General features: G+C 48.4%; 11 non-coding genes and 6 pseudogenes across 11 annotated transcripts; all 17 read left to right on the top strand.

The window, feature by feature from the left end:
- The first annotated feature begins 654 nt into the window (after positions 1–654).
- Positions 655–818, top strand: LOC135036780 (U1 spliceosomal RNA). Its single transcript, XR_010231441.1, has one exon. It is a non-coding gene; the product is annotated as a U1 spliceosomal RNA (small nuclear RNA).
- Positions 819–970: 152 nt separating this feature from the next.
- On the top strand, positions 971–1,133 carry LOC135036640 (U1 spliceosomal RNA). The gene has a single exon (XR_010231338.1). It is a non-coding gene; the product is annotated as a U1 spliceosomal RNA (small nuclear RNA).
- A 674-nt stretch (positions 1,134–1,807) lies between these two features.
- On the top strand, positions 1,808–1,971 carry LOC135036678 (U1 spliceosomal RNA). Its single transcript, XR_010231367.1, has one exon. It is a non-coding gene; the product is annotated as a U1 spliceosomal RNA (small nuclear RNA).
- Positions 1,972–2,123: 152 nt separating this feature from the next.
- Positions 2,124–2,286, top strand: LOC135036638 (U1 spliceosomal RNA). The gene has a single exon (XR_010231336.1). It is a non-coding gene; the product is annotated as a U1 spliceosomal RNA (small nuclear RNA).
- A 674-nt stretch (positions 2,287–2,960) lies between these two features.
- On the top strand, positions 2,961–3,124 carry LOC135036616 (U1 spliceosomal RNA). The gene has a single exon (XR_010231315.1). It is a non-coding gene; the product is annotated as a U1 spliceosomal RNA (small nuclear RNA).
- Positions 3,125–3,276: 152 nt separating this feature from the next.
- Positions 3,277–3,412, top strand: LOC135036692 (U1 spliceosomal RNA; annotated as a pseudogene).
- Positions 3,413–4,110: 698 nt separating this feature from the next.
- LOC135036605 (U1 spliceosomal RNA) lies at positions 4,111–4,274 on the top strand. Its single transcript, XR_010231304.1, has one exon. It is a non-coding gene; the product is annotated as a U1 spliceosomal RNA (small nuclear RNA).
- Positions 4,275–4,426: 152 nt separating this feature from the next.
- On the top strand, positions 4,427–4,562 carry LOC135036691 (U1 spliceosomal RNA; annotated as a pseudogene).
- A 5,861-nt stretch (positions 4,563–10,423) lies between these two features.
- On the top strand, positions 10,424–10,587 carry LOC135036752 (U1 spliceosomal RNA). The gene has a single exon (XR_010231414.1). It is a non-coding gene; the product is annotated as a U1 spliceosomal RNA (small nuclear RNA).
- A 152-nt stretch (positions 10,588–10,739) lies between these two features.
- Positions 10,740–10,881, top strand: LOC135036665 (U1 spliceosomal RNA; annotated as a pseudogene).
- A 691-nt stretch (positions 10,882–11,572) lies between these two features.
- LOC135036751 (U1 spliceosomal RNA) lies at positions 11,573–11,736 on the top strand. The gene has a single exon (XR_010231413.1). It is a non-coding gene; the product is annotated as a U1 spliceosomal RNA (small nuclear RNA).
- A 152-nt stretch (positions 11,737–11,888) lies between these two features.
- On the top strand, positions 11,889–12,030 carry LOC135036667 (U1 spliceosomal RNA; annotated as a pseudogene).
- Positions 12,031–12,722: 692 nt separating this feature from the next.
- Positions 12,723–12,886, top strand: LOC135036750 (U1 spliceosomal RNA). The gene has a single exon (XR_010231412.1). It is a non-coding gene; the product is annotated as a U1 spliceosomal RNA (small nuclear RNA).
- A 152-nt stretch (positions 12,887–13,038) lies between these two features.
- LOC135036695 (U1 spliceosomal RNA) lies at positions 13,039–13,180 on the top strand (annotated as a pseudogene).
- Positions 13,181–13,872: 692 nt separating this feature from the next.
- LOC135036749 (U1 spliceosomal RNA) lies at positions 13,873–14,036 on the top strand. The gene has a single exon (XR_010231411.1). It is a non-coding gene; the product is annotated as a U1 spliceosomal RNA (small nuclear RNA).
- Positions 14,037–14,188: 152 nt separating this feature from the next.
- On the top strand, positions 14,189–14,330 carry LOC135036664 (U1 spliceosomal RNA; annotated as a pseudogene).
- A 691-nt stretch (positions 14,331–15,021) lies between these two features.
- On the top strand, positions 15,022–15,185 carry LOC135036756 (U1 spliceosomal RNA). Its single transcript, XR_010231418.1, has one exon. It is a non-coding gene; the product is annotated as a U1 spliceosomal RNA (small nuclear RNA).
- The last annotated feature ends 3,129 nt before the right edge of the window (positions 15,186–18,314 follow it).

The raw sequence follows: 18,314 nt of genomic DNA, 5'->3' as shown, positions 1-18,314 counted from the left end.
CTCTCCAGCCTAGTTTGCTGTCTGTTTCCACTTCTCTTTTCTTGAGCCGCTCCCTTCTATGCCCTTGCGCACTATCCTGACTTCTCCCGTCTGCTTACTTCGTGCCTTCCAACGCACAATGCGAACTACAGGTAGTGCTGCAGGGCCCACACCCTTTTACTTGCCTTACAGAGTAGCTCTGGAGCAGTTACAGTGCCCAGCTGCTGCAAGAAATCAGCTTGAATGCTTCAGGGGCTGGGGCATAGCCAACATGAGCCCCACACCGAAGGAGGGAGGAGGTGTGTAATGCAAACTAGGGGTCATCCAAGCGCTGCAAAAGGCCGCCATGCCCTGCACGCCCCTTTTCTCTTTTCATATGCAGACGAGGGTTGAAGCCAACTTTGACCCACTGCTTGGATGACATCACCATATGCAAATCCATCTGCTGCAGGCCTTCCCCCAGGAATGCTTGCACTAGTTGTTGCATTTGGTTTGTTGTTTGGGGGTGCTTCAGTATTAGGCAGCCTTCTGCCCTCACATGTTCATCTGAAAATATGTGTTCTCCCTGCAGTTGTTGTCCCCAGATGAGAGTTCCCTTGTGCTGCCTCAGTTGAATCTCCTTTACTTGACAGAGATGTGCCTGAGCAGCGGCCCTCCCCAGCCCTATCCCAAATCATACTTATTTTGCATAGGCGATACCATGGTCATGAAGATTGTTCTCCCAGGGTGAGGTTCATTCATTGCATTCTGGGTATGCTGACCCCTGTGATTTCCCCAAATGTGGGAAACTTGACTGCATTATTTGTGGTAGTGGGGGACTGTGTTTGTGCTTTCCTCTGGCCAGCTCTGGAAAAAGTCAGATTTCTTTGTCTCAGCTCTTCCTCTAGCCTTGTTCTTCTTTCGAGAGTTCCCTTGTGCTGCCTCAGTTGGATCTCTTTCACTTGACAGGGGGGTTCCCGAACAGCGACCCTCCCCAGCTCTAGCCCAACTCCTACTTACCTGCCAGGTGAGATACTATGATCATGAAGGTGCTTCTCCCAGGGCAAGGCTCACCCATTGCACTCTGGGTGTGCTGCCCCTGCAATTTCCCCAAATGTGGGAAACTTGACTGCATAATTTGTGTTTCCCTTGGTCGGCTCTCGTATAATTCAGATCTCTTTGTCTCAGGTCTCTCTCCAGCCTAGTTTGCTGTCTGTTTCCACTTCTCTTTTCTTCAGCCGCTCCCTTCTATACCCTTGTGCACTATCCTGACTTCTCCTCCCGTCTGCTTACTTTGTGCCTTCCAATGCACAATGCAAACTACAGGTAGTGCTGCAGGGCCCACACCCTTTTACTTGCCTTACAGAGCAGCTCTGGAGCTGTTACAGTGCCCAGCTGCTGCAAGAAATCAGCTTGAATGCTTCAGGGGATGGGGCATGGCCAACATGAGCCCCACACCAAAGGAGGGTGGAGGTGTTTAATGCGAACTAGGGGTCATCCAAGCACCGCAAAAGGCCGCCATGCCCTGCACGCCCCTTTTCTCTTTTCATATGCAGATGAGGGTTGAAGCCAACTTTGACCCACTGCTTGGATGACATCACCGTATGCAAATCCGTCTTCTGCAGAACTTCCCCCAGGAATGCTTGCACTAGTTGTTGCATTTGGTTTGTTGTTTGGGGGTGCTTCAGTATTAGGCAGCCTTCTGCCCTCCCATGTTCATCTGAAAATATGTGTTCTCCCTGCAGTTGTTGTCCCCAGATGAGAGTTCCCTTGTGCTGCCTCAGTTAAATCTCCTTTACTTGACAGAAATGTGCATGAGCAGCGGCCCTCCCCAGCCCTATTCCAAATCATACTTATTTTGCATAGGAGATACCATGGTCATGAAGATTTTTCTCCCAGGGTGAGGTTCATTCATTGCATTTTGGGTATGCTGACCCCTGTGATTTCCCCAAATGTGGGAAACTCAACTGCATTATTTGTGGTAGTGGGGGACTGTGTTTGTGCTTTCCTCTGGTCAGCTCTGGTAAAAGTCAGATTTCTTTGTCTCAGATTTTCCTCTAGCCTTGTTCTTCTTTCGAGAGTTCCCTTGTGCTGCCTTAGTTGGATCTCCTTCACTTTACAGGGGGGTACCCGAGCAGCGACCCTCCCCAGCTCTAGCCCAACTCCTACTTACCTGCCAGGTGAGATACTATGATCATGAAGGTGCTTCTCCCAGGGCAAGGCTCACCCATTGCACTCTGGGTGTGCTGCTCCTGCAATTTCCCCAAATGTGGGAAACTTGACTGTATAATTTGTGTTTCCCCTGGTCGGCTCTCGTATAATTCAGATCTCTTTGTCTCAGGTCTCTCTCCAGCCTAGTTTGCTGTCTGTTTCCACTTCTCTTTTCTTGAGCCGCTCCCTTCTATGCCCTTGCGCACTATCCTGACTTCTCCTCCTGTCTGCTTACTTTGTGCCTTCCAACGCACAATGCGAACTACAGGTAGTGCTGCAGGGCCCACACCCTTTTACTTGCCTTACAGAGCAGCTCTGGAGCTGTTACAGTGCCCAGCTGCTGCAAGAAATCAGCTTGAATGCTTCAGGGGCTGGGGCATAGCCAACATGAGCCCCACACCAAAGGAGGGTGGAGGTGTTTAATGCAAACTAGGGGTCAGCCAAGCGCCCCAAAAGGTCACCATGCCCTGCACGCCCCTTTTCTCTTTTCATATGCAGACGAGGGTTGAAGCCAACTTTGACCCACTGCTTGGATGACATCACCATATGCAAATCCATCTGCGGCAGGCCTTCCCCCAGGAATGCTTGCACTAGTTGTTGCATTTGGTTTGTTGTTTGGGGGTGCTTCAGTATTAGGCAGTCTTCTGCCCTCCCATGTTCATCTGAAAATATATGTTCTCCCTGCAGTTGTTGTCCCAAGATGAGAGTTCCCTTGTGCTGCCTCAGTTGAATCTCCTTTACTTGACAGAGATGTGCATGAGCAGCGGCCCTCCCCAGCCCTATTCCAAATCATACTTATTTTGCATAGGAGATACCATGGTCATGAAGATTTTTCTCCCAGGGTGAGGTTCATTCATTGCATTTTGGGTATGCTGACCCCTGTGATTTCCCCAAATGTGGGAAACTTGACTGCATTATTTGTGGTAGTGGGAGACTGTGTTTGTGCTTTCCTCTGGTCAGCTCTGGTAAAAGTCAGATTTCTTTGTCTCAGATCTTCCTCTAGCCTTGTTCTTCTTTCGAGAGTTCCCTGGTGCTGCCTCAGTTGGATCTCCTTCACTTCACAGGGGGGAACCCGAGCAGCGACCCTCCCCAGCTCTAGCCCAACTCCTACTTACCTGCCAGGTGAGATACTATGATCATGAAGGTGCTTCTCCCAGGGCAAGGCTCAACCATTGCACTCTGGGTGTGCTGCTCCTGCGATTTCCCCAAATGTGGGAAACTTGACTGCATAATTTGTGTTTCCCCTCGTCGGCTCTCGTATAATTCAGATCTCTTTGTCTCAGGTCTCTCTCCAGCCTAGTTTGCTGTCTGTTTCCACTTCTCTTTTCTTGAGCCGCTCCCTTCTATGCCCTTGCGCACTATCCTGACTTCTCCCGTCTGCTTACTTCGTGCCTTCCAACGCACAATGCGAACTACAGGTAGTGCTGCAGGGCCCACACCCTTTTACTTGCCTTACAGAGTAGCTCTGGAGCAGTTACAGTGCCCAGCTGCTGCAAGAAATCAGCTTGAATGCTTCAGGGGCTGGGGCATAGCCAACATGAGCCCCACACCGAAGGAGGGTGGAGGTGTGTAATGCGAACTAGGGGTCATCCAAGCGCTGCAAAAGGCCGCCATGCCCTGCACGCCCCTTTTCTCTTTTCATATGCAGACGAGGGTTGAAGCCAACTTTGACCCACTGCTTGGATGACATCACCATATGCAAATCCATCTGCTGCAGGCCTTCCCCCAGGAATGCTTGCATTAGTTGTTGCATTTGGTTTGTTGTTTGGGGGTGCTTCAGTATTAGGCAGCCTTCTGCCCTCACATGTTCATCTGAAAATATGTGTTCTCCCTGCAGTTGTTGTCCCCAGATGAGAGTTCCCTTGTGCTGCCTCAGTTGAATCTCCTTTACTTGACAGAGATGTGCCTGAGCAGCGGCCCTCCCTAGCCCTATCCCAAATCATACTTATTTTGCATAGGCGATACCATGGTCATGAAGATTGTTCTCCCAAGGTGAGGTTCATTCATTGCATTCTGGGTATGCTGACCCCTGTGATTTCCCCAAATGTGGGAAACTCGACTGCATTATTTGTGGTAGTGGGGGACTGTGTTTGTGCTTTCCTCTGGTCAGCTCTGGTAAAAGTCAGATTTCTTTGTCTCAGATCTTCCTCTAGCCTTGTTCTTCTTTCGAGAGTTCCCTGGTGCTGCCTCAGTTGGATCTCCTTCACTTCACAGGGGGGAACCCGAGCAGCGACCCTCCCCAGCTCTAGCCCAACTCCTACTTACCTGCCAGGTGAGATACTATGATCATGAAGGTGCTTCTCCCAGGGCAAGGCTCAACCATTGCACTCTGGGTGTGCTGCTCCTGCGATTTCCCCAAATGTGGGAAACTTGACTGCATAATTTGTGTTTCCCCTCGTCGGCTCTCGTATAATTCAGATCTCTTTGTCTCAGGTCTCTCTCCAGCCTAGTTTGCTGTCTGTTTCCACTTCTCTTTTCTTGAGCCGCTCCCTTCTATGCCCTTGCGCACTATCCTGACTTCTCCCGTCTGCTTACTTCGTGCCTTCCAACGCACAATGCGAACTACAGGTAGTGCTGCAGGGCCCACACCCTTTTACTTGCCTTACAGAGTAGCTCTGGAGCAGTTACAGTGCCCAGCTGCTGCAAGAAATCAGCTTGAATGCTTCAGGGGCTGGGGCATAGCCAACATGAGCTCCACACCGAAGGAGGGTGGAGGTGTGTAATGCGAACTAGGGGTCATCCAAGCGCTGCAAAAGGCCGCCATGCCCTGCACGCCCCTTTTCTCTTTTCATATGCAGACGAGGGTTGAAGCCAACTTTGACCCACTGCTTGGATGACATCACCATATGCAAATCCATCTGCTGCAGGCCTTCCCCCAGGAATGCTTGCATTAGTTGTTGCATTTGGTTTGTTGTTTGGGGGTGCTTCAGTATTAGGCAGCCTTCTGCCCTCCCATGTTCATCTGAAAATATGTGTTCTCCCTGCAGTTGTTGTCCCCAGATGAGAGTTCCCTTGTGCTTCCTCAGTTGAATCTCCTTAACTTGACGGGGGAGGGGCTTCCCGAGCTGCCACCCTCCCCAGCCCTATCCCAACTCATACTTATTTTACATATTAGATCTCTTGATCATGAAGATTGTTCTCACAGGGTGAGGTTCATCCATTATATTTTAAAATAGGAAGGTACAAATTACATATTTGAATTGCATCTATGTGCTGGATTCAAATGTCCCCCCCCCCCCCCTTCCTTTCTCAATTGTGCCCGTCAGCAGCTATTCTAAGGTTGCTGCCAATGGGTGTGACACATTAATTTCTTCTGTGGGGTACACTGGACTCCACAAGGATTCACATTGGGGTGTAGAGTAGGATCTTGATCTGAGGCACCAACCGGCTCAAAGCTTTTGACTGTTCCCAAGAAGCTCAGTGCATTCTCCTCTATAACCCCGCTTCCATGAACAGGGAGCTCAGTTTGTAGTTGGTGCCTTCAGTAGCAGGCCAATTAACAGGGGCCTGCCTCAGGCAGCCTATTCTTAGCTATTAATTTTGACAAGAAAAGAAGAACTTGTTTTATGAGAATCTACAAGGGCTGCAGCAGGCTAGGTCTAATAGACATCTTTACTGCAGCTTCATCACTCCCAGCGGCGCTGTATACTCCCGTGCCCTGGTTGCTGGGTCACTGCAGCGGAGGCTCCGGTTTCATCCTAAGGTCAGTCACACACACACCACCCTTCCGGATCACGAGGCCGCTGATGAAGGGGAGCGAGGCCGTAGGGGGTGGGCCGTGTGCGCACTGCGGTGGACACTGATTACTGGGCAGCCGCTCCACTAGCCACCAGGTACAGTTAAGGAGCACAGGTCTGGGGGTTTTTCTCCTATATTAACCCAATTTTGTACTGCCCGCAGCGCATTGTGATAGGTAATAGGGCCTGATTCAGGTTGGATTGCAATCACAATAAGCGATCCAACAGCAAAAATTGCTAAGAGCATACGCATGTGCCTGCATTTTCTGCGGCACCCCGCAGAGAATGTGATCGCCTCTGCCTGTCAATCGGGGCGGGGAAGGGGGGGAGAGGTGGGTCAGCAACACTCCATTTCCAAGTCAGGGATGGAGCGGTGCGGGGGCAAGGCTTCAAAATGGGGTCTGCAACGGAGGAGACACAGGGGGCGTGGTCACAGCGGCTGTATGACATCACATTCAGCCGCTGTGATCACAAAAATGGTGGCGGCTTCCTGCGCGCACATACAGTCTGCACCAGCAGGAGGCTACACCATTTTTTATGATCACGCTGAACTGCAGTGCGACTGCAATTACAGCATGGTCAAGAAGGGAGGCGTCATGCTGGGTGGCCATGCCCTGTCACTGTGCAGGAGCCAGCACCGCTCACACACTAGTCCCCGGGTGCAGCCCCCAACCCCCGGGACACCCGGAGCAACAAAATGTAGATTCAGGCCACCAGGCCACGCCCCTACCTATGAAACCATGCCTCCTTTTTACCATTGCGCTGCTTATCTGCGCGCACTGCATTACAATCTCCCTCGCCACCTCTCTGGGTGTCACCAGTGATAGTGACACCTCTGCCATGCTTGTAGCAGCTGGCCCTAAGTAGTGATGAGCGAGGTTCGGTTTTACTCGGTTTTACTCGGTTTTACTCGGTTCTCAAAACGGCATCTTATTGGCTATCCAAAACACGTGACATCCGTGAGCCAATAAGATGCCGTTTTGAGAACCGAGTAAAACCGAGTAAAACCGAGTAAAACCGAATCCGCTCATCACTAGTCCTAAGATCTACGCCTCAAACCCTGAGTGTTTGCCCTTGTGACTTGTTGATCATCATAGCGAAGCAGATGCTTACAGAAAACTGCAGGGGTTTAGATTGAAAATAAAAAAATTGATGGGTATAAGGTAGAGAGGAGCGGGTTCGGTTCTCCGAGAACCGAATTCCCCACGAACTCCACGTGGTTTACACTGGTCCGAGGCAGGCTCGGTTGTTCCCGCCTGACTCGGAAAACCTGAACAAGGGAAAATGTCATCATCCCGCTGTCGGATTCTCGCGAGATTCGGATTCCATATAAAGAGCTGCGCGTTGCTGCCATTTTTACTCGTGCATTGAAGAGAGAGCGGAGAGGACGTGGCTATGTTCTCTCAGTGGAAATCTCAATATCAGTGCTCAGTATCAGTGGTTACTTATTGCTGCTCAGTAATACTAGTAGTGTGTCTCTCCTGCTCAGTGTCAGTTCTCAGTAGTATCCTCATCAGTGCTCAGTATCACTGCTCATTGTCTTGTGCTGCATTGTGGTGCTCAGCATACTACAGTACATTACTAATAGTCCAGTGCTGCATCTTGCTGCTCAGTGTCAGTTCTAGTATCCTCATCAGTGCTCACTATCACTGCTCATTGCATTGTGGTGTTCTGTATACTACAATAACATAGTAATATAGTAACATAGTTTTTGAGGTTGAATAGAGGCAAATTGCCCATCGTGTTCAACCTGTTTTAAGTTGTGATGATTCTACATACTTGCTGAATAATGTTTTATGACTAGTTAGCTACTATAACTCATGTTACCCCCGGATTAACCATGTTGATATTTTAAGTATTATAACCTTGGATAGCTTTTTCATTCAGAAATGTATCCATTCCTTTTTTAAATCCAATTACAGAGTCCGCCATTACCACCTTCCCTGGCAGGGAATTCCACATCCTGATTGCCCTAACAGTGAAGAAACCTTTCCTCCATTGCGTTCTGAACTTTCCTCCAGTCGCAGCGAGTGACCACGTGTTCTTTTAATAAATAATTCCTCTGATAACTCTTTGTTATGTATCTTTACATATTTGAAGATATTAATAATATCTCCTCTTAGGCACCTCTTTTCTAGTGTATAAATATTCAGCCTAGTAAGTCTTTCCTTATAGTCCAGTACTTTTAGGCCTTTAATCAATTTAGTCTTCAGGATCTCTTACACTTCCATGAGCAGCAGAGTAGTGCAATGGAAGCATGCTGGGCCCATAACCCAGAGGTTGATTGATCGAAACTATCCTCTGCTATGTGCATTTTTTTTTTATAATTAAAGTAATCAAAAACTGTGATTGATATTTTGGCTCTTTTATTTTTACTTAAAGTACAATAACTTTTATCATTTTAATTTGTTTTAATAGTATATTGACAGCATTGTTTTCTTTAAAAAATCCACTTAATTTTCTTTACCCTATTACTGAAATGGTAATTGACAAAAACAAACTACATTGTCACCAGAAGAGCAATGCAAAATGTACAAGTGATATATGAAAATCATCTTCCATCTTGAATTTCAATGATGCATTGGGACAACAATTTGTGAGAAACATCTTCACCCATAAAGAAAGATTTTCTTAATTCCTTACCTGTGTGCTGATTAGATATCACCTTGTTTTCACATTAAACAGACTTCCCCATGAGGAAGCAGCAAGGATGCAGTGACGTTTCCTGGTGTCAACCTGTATTATTTCAGTAGACATTGAAATGAGGATGCATCTTTGATGCCTTTCCAATGAAGCAAGTTTATTTCAGTAATAGGTGAAAAACCATTCCTACAAAGGTGTTAATCAGAGACTTGGCTTTGTGGACACTTTTCAGAGAGCAAATTTGTTAGCATAAACATAAAATCAGAAAATGAAGAGCTGTTTAATCACTCAATTGGACTTTTCTGCCAGCATATTTTTTTTTCTCTGCAACCCACTGCTAAATTGTGCTTCCTAACTGTTTTTTTATAAAATCACTTAATCAAATCTAACTCTGATTACATCAGAGAAGGCCAGGTACCCTACACCATAAGGGTTTTTTTTGAAATTTTGACTTGTCTACTTAAAGATCACCAAAATCTGATTACAAGGTCAATTACATCCCTGGGTGGGATTGAACCACCAACCTTTTGGTTAATAGCCAAACATGCTAACCGATTGCGCCACAGAGACACCTTGCAAAAGTCAATACTGACAAAGGCTAATAATCATTCATCTAGAACGTTTCCTAGAAAAACTTTAAAAAGTCAATAATCTGGAGAATTTTTGTAAGAAACACATTGGTACTTTCCCATGATGAGTGAGTGCTTCAGGATTTCTTGCACTTACATGGGCTATTAACCAAAAGGTTGGTGGTTCAATCCCACCCAGGGATGTAATTGACCTTGTCATCAGATTTTGGTGATCTTTAAGTAGACAAGTCAAAATTTCAAACCCCCTCTTATGGTGTAGGGTACCTGGCCTTCTCTGACGTAATCAGAGTTAGATTTAATTAAGTGATTTTATAAAAAACAGCTAGGAAGCACAATTTAGCAGTGGGTTGCAGAGAAAAAAATAACATTTTAAACCTACCGGTAATTTTTTTTTCTCGTAGTCCGTAGAGGATGATGGGGACTCCGTAAGGACCATGGGGGATAGACGGGCTCCGCAGCAGACATGGGCACTTTAAGAAAGACTTTAGATCTGGGTGTGCACTGGCTCCTCCCTCTATGCCCCTCCTCCATACCTCAGTTAGAGAAACTGTGCCCAGAGGAGACGGACAGTACGAGGAAAGGATTTTTGTTAATCCAAGGTCAAGATTCATACCAGCCACACCAATCACACCGTATAACTTGTGATATACTACCCAGTTAACAGTATGAAAACAACATAGCATCAGTCCAAGACCGATGAAAACTAACATATAACCCTTATGTAAGCAATAACTATATACAAGTCTTGCAGAAGTAGACCGCACTTGGGACGGGCACCCAGCATCCTCTACGGACTACGAGAAAAAGATTTACCGGTAGGTTTAAAATCTTATTTTCTCTTACGTCCTAGAGGATGCTGGGGACTCCGTAAGGACCATGGGGATTATACCAAAGCTCCCAAACGGGCAGGAGAGTGCGGATGACTCTGCAGCACCGATTGAGCAAACAGGAGGTCCTCCTCAGCCAGGGTATCAAACTTATAGAACTTTGCAAAGGTGTTTGAACCAACTTTGACCCACTGCTTGGATGACATCACCATATGCAAATCCATCTGCGGCAGGCCTTCCCCCAGGAATGCTTGCACTAGTTGTTGCATTTGGTTTGTTGTTTGGGGGTGCTTCAGTATTAGGCAGCCTTCTGCCCTCCCATGTTCATCTGAAAATATGTGTTCTCCCTGCAGTTGTTGTCCCCAGATGAGAGTTCCCTTGTGCTGCCTCAGTTGAATCTCCTTTACTTGACAGAGATGTGCCTGAGCAGCGGCCCTCCCCAGCCCTATCCCAAATCATACTTATTTTGCATAGGAGATACCATGGTCATGAAGATTGTTCTCCCAGGGTTAGGTTCATTCATTGCATTCTGGGTATGCTGACCCCTGTGATTTCCCCAAATGTGGGAAACTCAACTGCATTATTTGTGGTAGTGGGGGACTGTGTTTGTGCTTTCCTCTGGTCAGCTCTGGTAAAAGTCAGATTTCTTTGTCTCAGATCTTCCTCTAGCCTTGTTCTTCTTTCGAGAGTTCCCTTGTGCTGCCTCAGTTGGATCTCCTTCACTTGACAGGGGGGTGCCCGAGCAGCGACCCTCCCCAGCTCTAGCCCAACTCCTACTTACCTGCCAGGTGAGATACTATGATCATGAAGATGCTTCTCCCAGGGCAAGGCTCACCCATTGCACTCTGGGTGTGCTGCCCCTGCGATTTCCCCAAATGTGGGAAACTTGACTGCATAATTTGTGTTTCCCCTGGTCGGCTCTCATATAATTCAGATCTCTTTGTCTCAGGTCGCTCTCCAGCCTAGTTTGCTGTCTGTTTCCACTACTTTTTCTTGAGCCCCTCCCTTCTATACCCTTGTGCACTATCCTGACTTCTCCCGTCTGCTTACTTTGTGCCTTCCAACGCACAATGCAAACTACAGGTAGTGCTGCAGGGCCCACACCCTTTTACTTGCTTTACAGAGCAGCTCTGGAGCTGTTACAGTGCCCAGCTGCTGCAAGAAATCAGCTTGAATGCTCCAGGGGCTGGGGCATAGCCAACATGAGCCCCACACCGAAGGAGGGTGGAGGTGTTTAATGCGAACTAGGGGTCATCCAAGCGCCGCAAAAGGCCGCCATGCCCTGCACACCCCTTTATTCTTTTCATATGCAGATGAGGGTTGAAGCCAACTTTGACCCACTGCTTGGATGACATCACCATATTCAAATCCATCTGCTGCAGGCCTTCCCCCAGGAATGCTTGCACTAGTTGTTGCATTTGGTTTGTTGTTTGCGGGTGCTTCAGTATTAGGCAGCCTTCTGCCCTCCCATGTTCATCTGAAAATATGTGTTCTCCCTGCAGTTGTTGTCCCCAGATGAGAGTTCCCTTGTGCTGCCTCAGTTGAATCTCCTTTACTTGACAGAGATGTGCCTGAGCAGCGGCCCTCCCCAGCCCTATCCCAAATCATACTTATTTTGCATAGGAGATACCATGGTCATGAAGATTGTTCTCCCAGGGTTAGGTTCATTCATTGCATTCTGGGTATGCTGACCCCTGTGATTTCCCCAAATGTGGGAAACTCAACTGCATTATTTGTGGTAGTGGGGGACTGTGTTTGTGCTTTCCTCTGGTCAGCTCTGGTAAAAGTCAGATTTCTTTGTCTCAGATCTTCCTCTAGCCTTGTTCTTCTTTCGAGAGTTCCCTTGTGCTGCCTCAGTTGGATCTCCTTCACTTGACAGGGGGGTGCCCGAGCAGCGACCCTCCCCAGCTCTAGCCCAACTCCTACTTACCTGCCAGGTGAGATACTATGATCATGAAGATGCTTCTCCCAGGGCAAGGCTCACCCATTGCACTCTGGGTGTGCTGCCCCTGCGATTTCCCCAAATGTGGGAAACTTGACTGCATAATTTGTGTTTCCCCTGGTTGGCTCTCATATAATTCAGATCTCTTTGTCTCAGGTCTCTCTCCAGCCTAGTTTGCTGTCTGTTTCCACTTCTTTTTTCTTGAGCCCCTCCCTTCTATACCCTTGTGCACTATCCTGACTTCTCCCGTCTGCTTACTTTGTGCCTTCCAACGCACAATGCAAACTACAGGTAGTGCTGCAGGGCCCACACCCTTTTACTTGCTTTACAGAGCAGCTCTGGAGCTGTTACAGTGCCCAGCTGCTGCAAGAAATCAGCTTGAATGCTTCAGGGGCTGGGGCATAGCCAACATGAGCCCCACACCGAAGGAGGGTGGAGGTGTTTAATGCGAACTAGGGGTCATCCAAGCGCCGCAAAAGGCCGCCATGCCCTGCACACCCCTTTTTTCTTTTCATATGCAGACGAGGGTTGAAGCCAACTTTGACCCACTGCTTGGATGACATCACCATATGCAAATCCATCTGCTGCAGGCCTTCCCCCAGGAATGCTTGCACTAGTAGTTGCATTTGGTTTGTTGTTTGGGGGTGCTTCAGTTTTAGGCAGCCTTCTGCCCTCCCATGTTCATCTGAAAATATGTGTTCTCCCTGCAGTTGTTGTCCCCAGATGAGAGTTCCCTTGTGCTGCCTCAGTTGAATCTCTTTTACTTGACAGAGATGTGCCTGAGCAGCGGCCCTCCCCAGCCCTATCCCAAATCATACTTATTTTGCATAGGAGATACCATGGTCATGAAGATTGTTCTCCCAGGGTTAGGTTCATTCATTGCATTCTGGGTATGCTGACCCCTGTGATTTCCCCAAATGTGGGAAACTCAACTGCATTATTTGTGGTAGTGGGGGACTGTGTTTGTGCTTTCCTCTGGTCAGCTCTGGTAAAAGTCAGATTTCTTTGTCTCAGATCTTCCTCTAGCCTTGTTCTTCTTTCGAGAGTTCCCTTGTGCTGCCTCAGTTGGATCTCCTTCACTTGACAGGGGGGTGCCCGAGCAGCGACCCTCCCCAGCTCTAGCCCAACTCCTACTTACCTGCCAGGTGAAATACTATGATCATGAAGATGCTTCTCCCAGGGCAAGGCTCACCCATTGCACTCTGGGTGTGCTGCCCCTGCGATTTCCCCAAATGTGGGAAACTTGACTGCATAATTTGTGTTTCCCCTGGTCGGCTCTCATATAATTCAGATCTCTTTGTCTCAGGTCTCTCTCCAGCCTAGTTTGCTGTCTGTTTCCACTTCTTTTTTCTTGAGCCCCTCCCTTCTATACCCTTGTGCACTATCCTGACTTCTCCCGTCTGCTTACTTTGTGCCTTCCAACGCACAATGCAAACTACAGGTAGTGCTGCAGGGCCCATACCCTTTTACTTGCTTTACAGAGCAGCTCTGGAGCTGTTACAGTGCCCAGCTGCTGCAAGAAATCAGCTTGAATGCTTCAGGGGCTGGGGCATAGCCAACATGAGCCCCACACCGAAGGAGGGTGGAGGTGTTTAATGCGAACTAGGGGTCATCCAAGCGCCGCAAAAGGCCGCCATGCCCTGCACACCCCTTTATTCTTTTCATATGCAGATGAGGGTTGAAGCCAACTTTGACCCACTGCTTGGATGACATCACCATATTCAAATCCATCTGCTGCAGGCCTTCCCCCAGGAATGCTTGCACTAGTTGTTGCATTTGGTTTGTTGTTTGGGGGTGCTTCAGTATTAGGCAGCCTTCTGCCCTCCCATGTTCATCTGAAAATATGCGTTCTCCCTGCAGTTGTTGTCCCCAGATGAGAGTTCCCTTGTGCTGCCTCAGTTGAATCTCCTTTACTTGAGAGAGATGTGCCTGAGCAGCGGCCCTCCCCAGCCCTATCCCAAATCATACTTATTTTGCATAGGAGATACCATGGTCATGAAGATTGTTCTCCCAGGGTTAGGTTCATTCATTGCATTCTGGGTATGCTGACCCCTGTGATTTCCCCAAATGTGGGAAACTCAACTGCATTATTTGTGGTAGTGGGGGACTGTGTTTGTGCTTTCCTCTGGTCAGCTCTGGTAAAAGTCAGATTTCTTTGTCTCAGATCTTCCTCTAGCCTTGTTCTTCTTTCGAGAGTTCCCTTGTGCTGCCTCAGTTGGATCTCCTTCACTTGACAGGGGGGTGCCCGAGCAGCGACCCTCCCCAGCTCTAGCCCAACTCCTACTTACCTGCCAGGTGAGATACTATGATCATGAAGATGCTTCTCCCAGGGCAAGGCTCACCCATTGCACTCTGGGTGTGCTGCCCCTGCGATTTCCCCAAATGTGGGAAACTTGACTGCATAATTTGTGTTTCCCCTGGTCGGCTCTCATATAATTCAGATTTCTTTGTCTCAGGTCTCTCTCCAGCCTAGTTTGCTGTCTGTTTCCACTTCTTTTTTCTTGAGCCCCTCCATCTATACCCTTGTGCACTATCCTGACTTCTCCCGTCTGCTTACTTTGTGCCTTCCAACGCACAATGCAAACTACAGGTAGTGCTGCAGGGCCCACACCCTTTTACTTGCTTTACAGAGCAGCTCTGGAGCTGTTACAGTGCCCAGCTGCTGCAAGAAATCAGCTTGAATGCTTCAGGGGCTGGGGCATAGCCAACATGAGCCCCACACCGAAGGAGGGTGGAGGTGTTTAATGCGAACTAGGGGTCATCCAAGCGCCGCAAAAGACCGCCATGCCCTGCACACCCCTTTTTTCTTTTCATATGCAGACGAGGGTTGAAGCCAACTTTGACCCACTGCTTGGATGACATCACCATATGCAAATCCATCTGCTGCAGGCCTTCCCCCAGGAATGCTTGCACTAGTAGTTGCATTTGGTTTGTTGTTTGGGGGTGCTTCAGTTTTAGGCAGCCTTCTGCCCTCCCATGTTCATCTGAAAATATGTGTTCTCCCTGCAGTTGTTGTCCCCAGATGAGAGTTCCCTTGTGCTGCCTCAGTTGAATCTCCTTTACTTGACAGAGATGTGCCTGAGCAGCGGCCCTCCCCAGCCCTATCCCAAATCATACTTATTTTGCATAGGAGATACCATGGTCATGAAGATTGTTCTCCCAGGGTGAGGTTCATTCATTGCATTCTGGGTATGCTGACCCCTGTGATTTCCCCAAATGTGGGAAACTCGACTGCATTATTTGTGGTAGTGGGGGACTGTGTTTGTGCTTTCCTCTGGTCAGCTCTGGTAAAAGTCAGATTTCTTTGTCTCAGATCTTCCTCTAGCCTTGTTCTTCTTTCGAGAGTTCCCTTGTGCTGCCTCAGTTGGATCTCCTTCACTTGACAGGGGGTGTCCAAGCAGCAATCCTCCACAGCTCTAGCCCAACTCCTACTTACCTGCCAGGTGAGATACTATGATCTTCACTGTTAGGGCAATCAGGATGTGGAATTCCCTGCCAGGGAAGGTGGTAATGGTGGACTCTGTAATTGGATTTAAAAAAGGAATGGATACATTTCTGAATGAAAAAGCTATCCAAGGTTATAATACTTAAAATATCAACATGGTTAATCCGGGGGTAACATGAGTTGTAGTAGTTAACTAGTCATAAAACATTATTCAGCAAGTATGTAGAATCATCACAACTTAAAACAGGTTGAACACGATGGGCAATTTGCCTCTTTTCAACCTCAAAAACTATATTACTATATGTTACTATATTACTATGTTACTGTAGTATACAGAACACCACAATGTAATGAGCAGTGATAGTGAGCACTGATGAGGATACTAGAACTGACACTGAGCAGCAAGATGCAGCACTGGACTATTAGTAATGTACTGTAGTATGCTGAGCACCACAATGCAGCACAAGACAATGAGCAGTGATACTGAGCACTGATGAGGATACTACTGAGAACTGACACTGAGCAGGAGAGACACACTACTAGTATTACTGAGCAGCAATAAGTAACCACTGATACTGAGCACTGATATTGAGATTTCCACTGAGAGAACATAGCCACGTCCTCTCCACTCTCTCTTCAATGCACGAGTAAAAATGGCGGCAACGCGCAGCTCTTTATATGAAATCCGAATCTCGCGAGAATCCGACAGCGGGATGATGACATTTTCCCTTGTTCAGGTTTTCCGAGTCAGGCGGGAACAACCGAGCCTGCCTCGGACCAGTGTAAACCACGTGGAGTTCGTGGGGAATTCGGTTCTCGGAGAACCGAACCCGCTCCTCTCTACCTTATACCCATCATTTTTTTTATTTTCAATCTAAGCCCCTGCAGTTTTCTGTAAGCATCTGCTTCGCTATGATGATCAACAAGTCACAAGGGCAAACACTCAGGGCTTGAGGCGTAGATCTTAGGACCAGCTGCTACAAGCATGGCAGAGCTGTCACTATCACTGGTGACACCCAGAGAGGTGGCGAAGGAGATTGTAATGCAGTGCGCGCAGATAAGCAGCGCAATGGTAAAAAGGAGGCATGGTTTCATAGGTAGGGGCGTGGCCTGGTGGCCTGAATCTACATTTTGTTGCTCCGGGTGTCCCGGGGGTTGGGGGCTGCACCCGGGGACTAGTGTGTGAGCGGTGCTGGCTCCTGCACAGTGACAGGACATGGCCACCCAGCATGACGCCTCCCTTCTTGACCATGCTGTAATTGCAGTCGCACTGCAGTTCAGCGTGATCATAAAAAATGGTGTAGCCTTCTGCTGGTGCAGACTGTATGTGCGCGCAGGAAGCCGCCACCATTTTTGTGATCACAGCGGCTGAATGTGATGTCATACAGCCGCTGTGACCACGCCCCCTGTGTCTCCTCCGTTGCAGACCCCATTTTGAAGCCTTGCCCCCGCACCGCTCCATCCCTGACTTGGAAATGGAGTGTTGCTGACCCCCCTCTCCCCCCCTGCCCCGATTGACAGGCAGAGGCGATCGCATTCTCTGCGGGGTGCCGCAGAAAATGCAGGCACATGCGTATGCTCTTAGCAATTTTTGCAGTTGGATCGCTTATTGTGATTGCAACCCAACCTGAATCAGGCCCTATTACCTATCACAATGCGCTGCGGGCAGTACAAAATTGGTTTAATATGGGAGAAAAACCCCCAGACCTGTGCTCCTTAACTGTACCTGGTGGCTTGTGGAGCGGCTGCCCAGTAATCAGTGTCCACGCCAGTGCGCACACGGTCCACCCCCTACGGCCACGCTCCCCTTCATCAGCGGCCTCGTGATCCGGAAGGGCGGTGTGTGTGTGACTGACCTTAGGAAGAAACCGGAGCCTCCGCTGCAGTGATCCAGCAACCAGGGCACGGGAGTATACAGCGCCGCTGGGAGTGATGAAGCTGCAGTAAAGATGTCTATTAGACCTAGCCTGCTGCAGCCCTTGTAGATTCTCATAAAACAAGTTCTTCTTTTCTTGTCAAAATTAATAGCTAAGAATAGGCTGCCTGAGGCAGGCCCCTGTTAAGTGGCCTGCTACTGAAGGCACCAACTACAAACTGAGCTCCCTGTTCATGGAAGCGGGGTTATAGAGGAGAATGCGCTGAGCATCTTGGGAACAGTCAAAAGCTTTGAGCCGGTTGGTGCCTCAGATCAAGATCCTACTCTACACCCCAATGTGAATCCTTGTGGAGTCCAGTGTACCCCACAGAAGAAATTAATGTGTCACACCCATTGGCAGCAACCTTAGAATAGCTGCTGACGGGCACAATTGAGAAAGGAAGGGGGGGGGGACATTTGAATCCAGCACATAGATGCAATTCAAATATGTAATTTGAACCTTCCTATTTTAAAATATAATGGATGAACCTCACCCTGTGAGAACAATCTTCATGATATAGAGATCTCATATGCAAAATAAGTATGAGTTGGGATAGGGCTGGGGAGGGTGGCTGCTCGGGCAAGCCCCTCCCCCGTCAAGTTAAGGAGATTCAACTGAGGAGGCACAAGGGAACTCTCGTCTGGGGACAACAACTGCAGGGAGACCACATCTTTTCAGATGAACATGGGAGGGCGGAAGGCTGCCTAATACTGAAGCACCATCAAATATCAAACCATATGCAATAACTAGTACAAGCATTCCTGGGGGAAGGTCTGCAGGAGACGAATTTGCATACGGTGATGTCATCCAAGCAGTGGGCCAAAGTTGGCTGGAACCCTCATCTGCATATGAAAAGAGAAAAGGGTTATGCAGGGCATGGCGGCCTTTTGCGGCGCTTGGATGACCCCTAGTTCGCATTAAACACCTCCACCCTCCTTCGGTGTGGGGCTCATGTTGGCTATGCCCCAGCCCCTGAAGCATTCAAGCTGATTTCTTGCAGCAGCTGGGCACTGTAACAGCTCCAGAGCTGCTCTGTAAGGCAAAT

Source organism: Pseudophryne corroboree, unplaced genomic scaffold (assembly GCF_028390025.1).
Source record: "Pseudophryne corroboree isolate aPseCor3 unplaced genomic scaffold, aPseCor3.hap2 scaffold_652, whole genome shotgun sequence".
NCBI classification, from domain to species: domain Eukaryota; kingdom Metazoa; phylum Chordata; class Amphibia; order Anura; family Myobatrachidae; genus Pseudophryne; species Pseudophryne corroboree.
The sequence above is the reverse complement of the archived record's forward strand: the minus strand, read 5'-3'. Positions and strand labels throughout refer to the sequence as shown.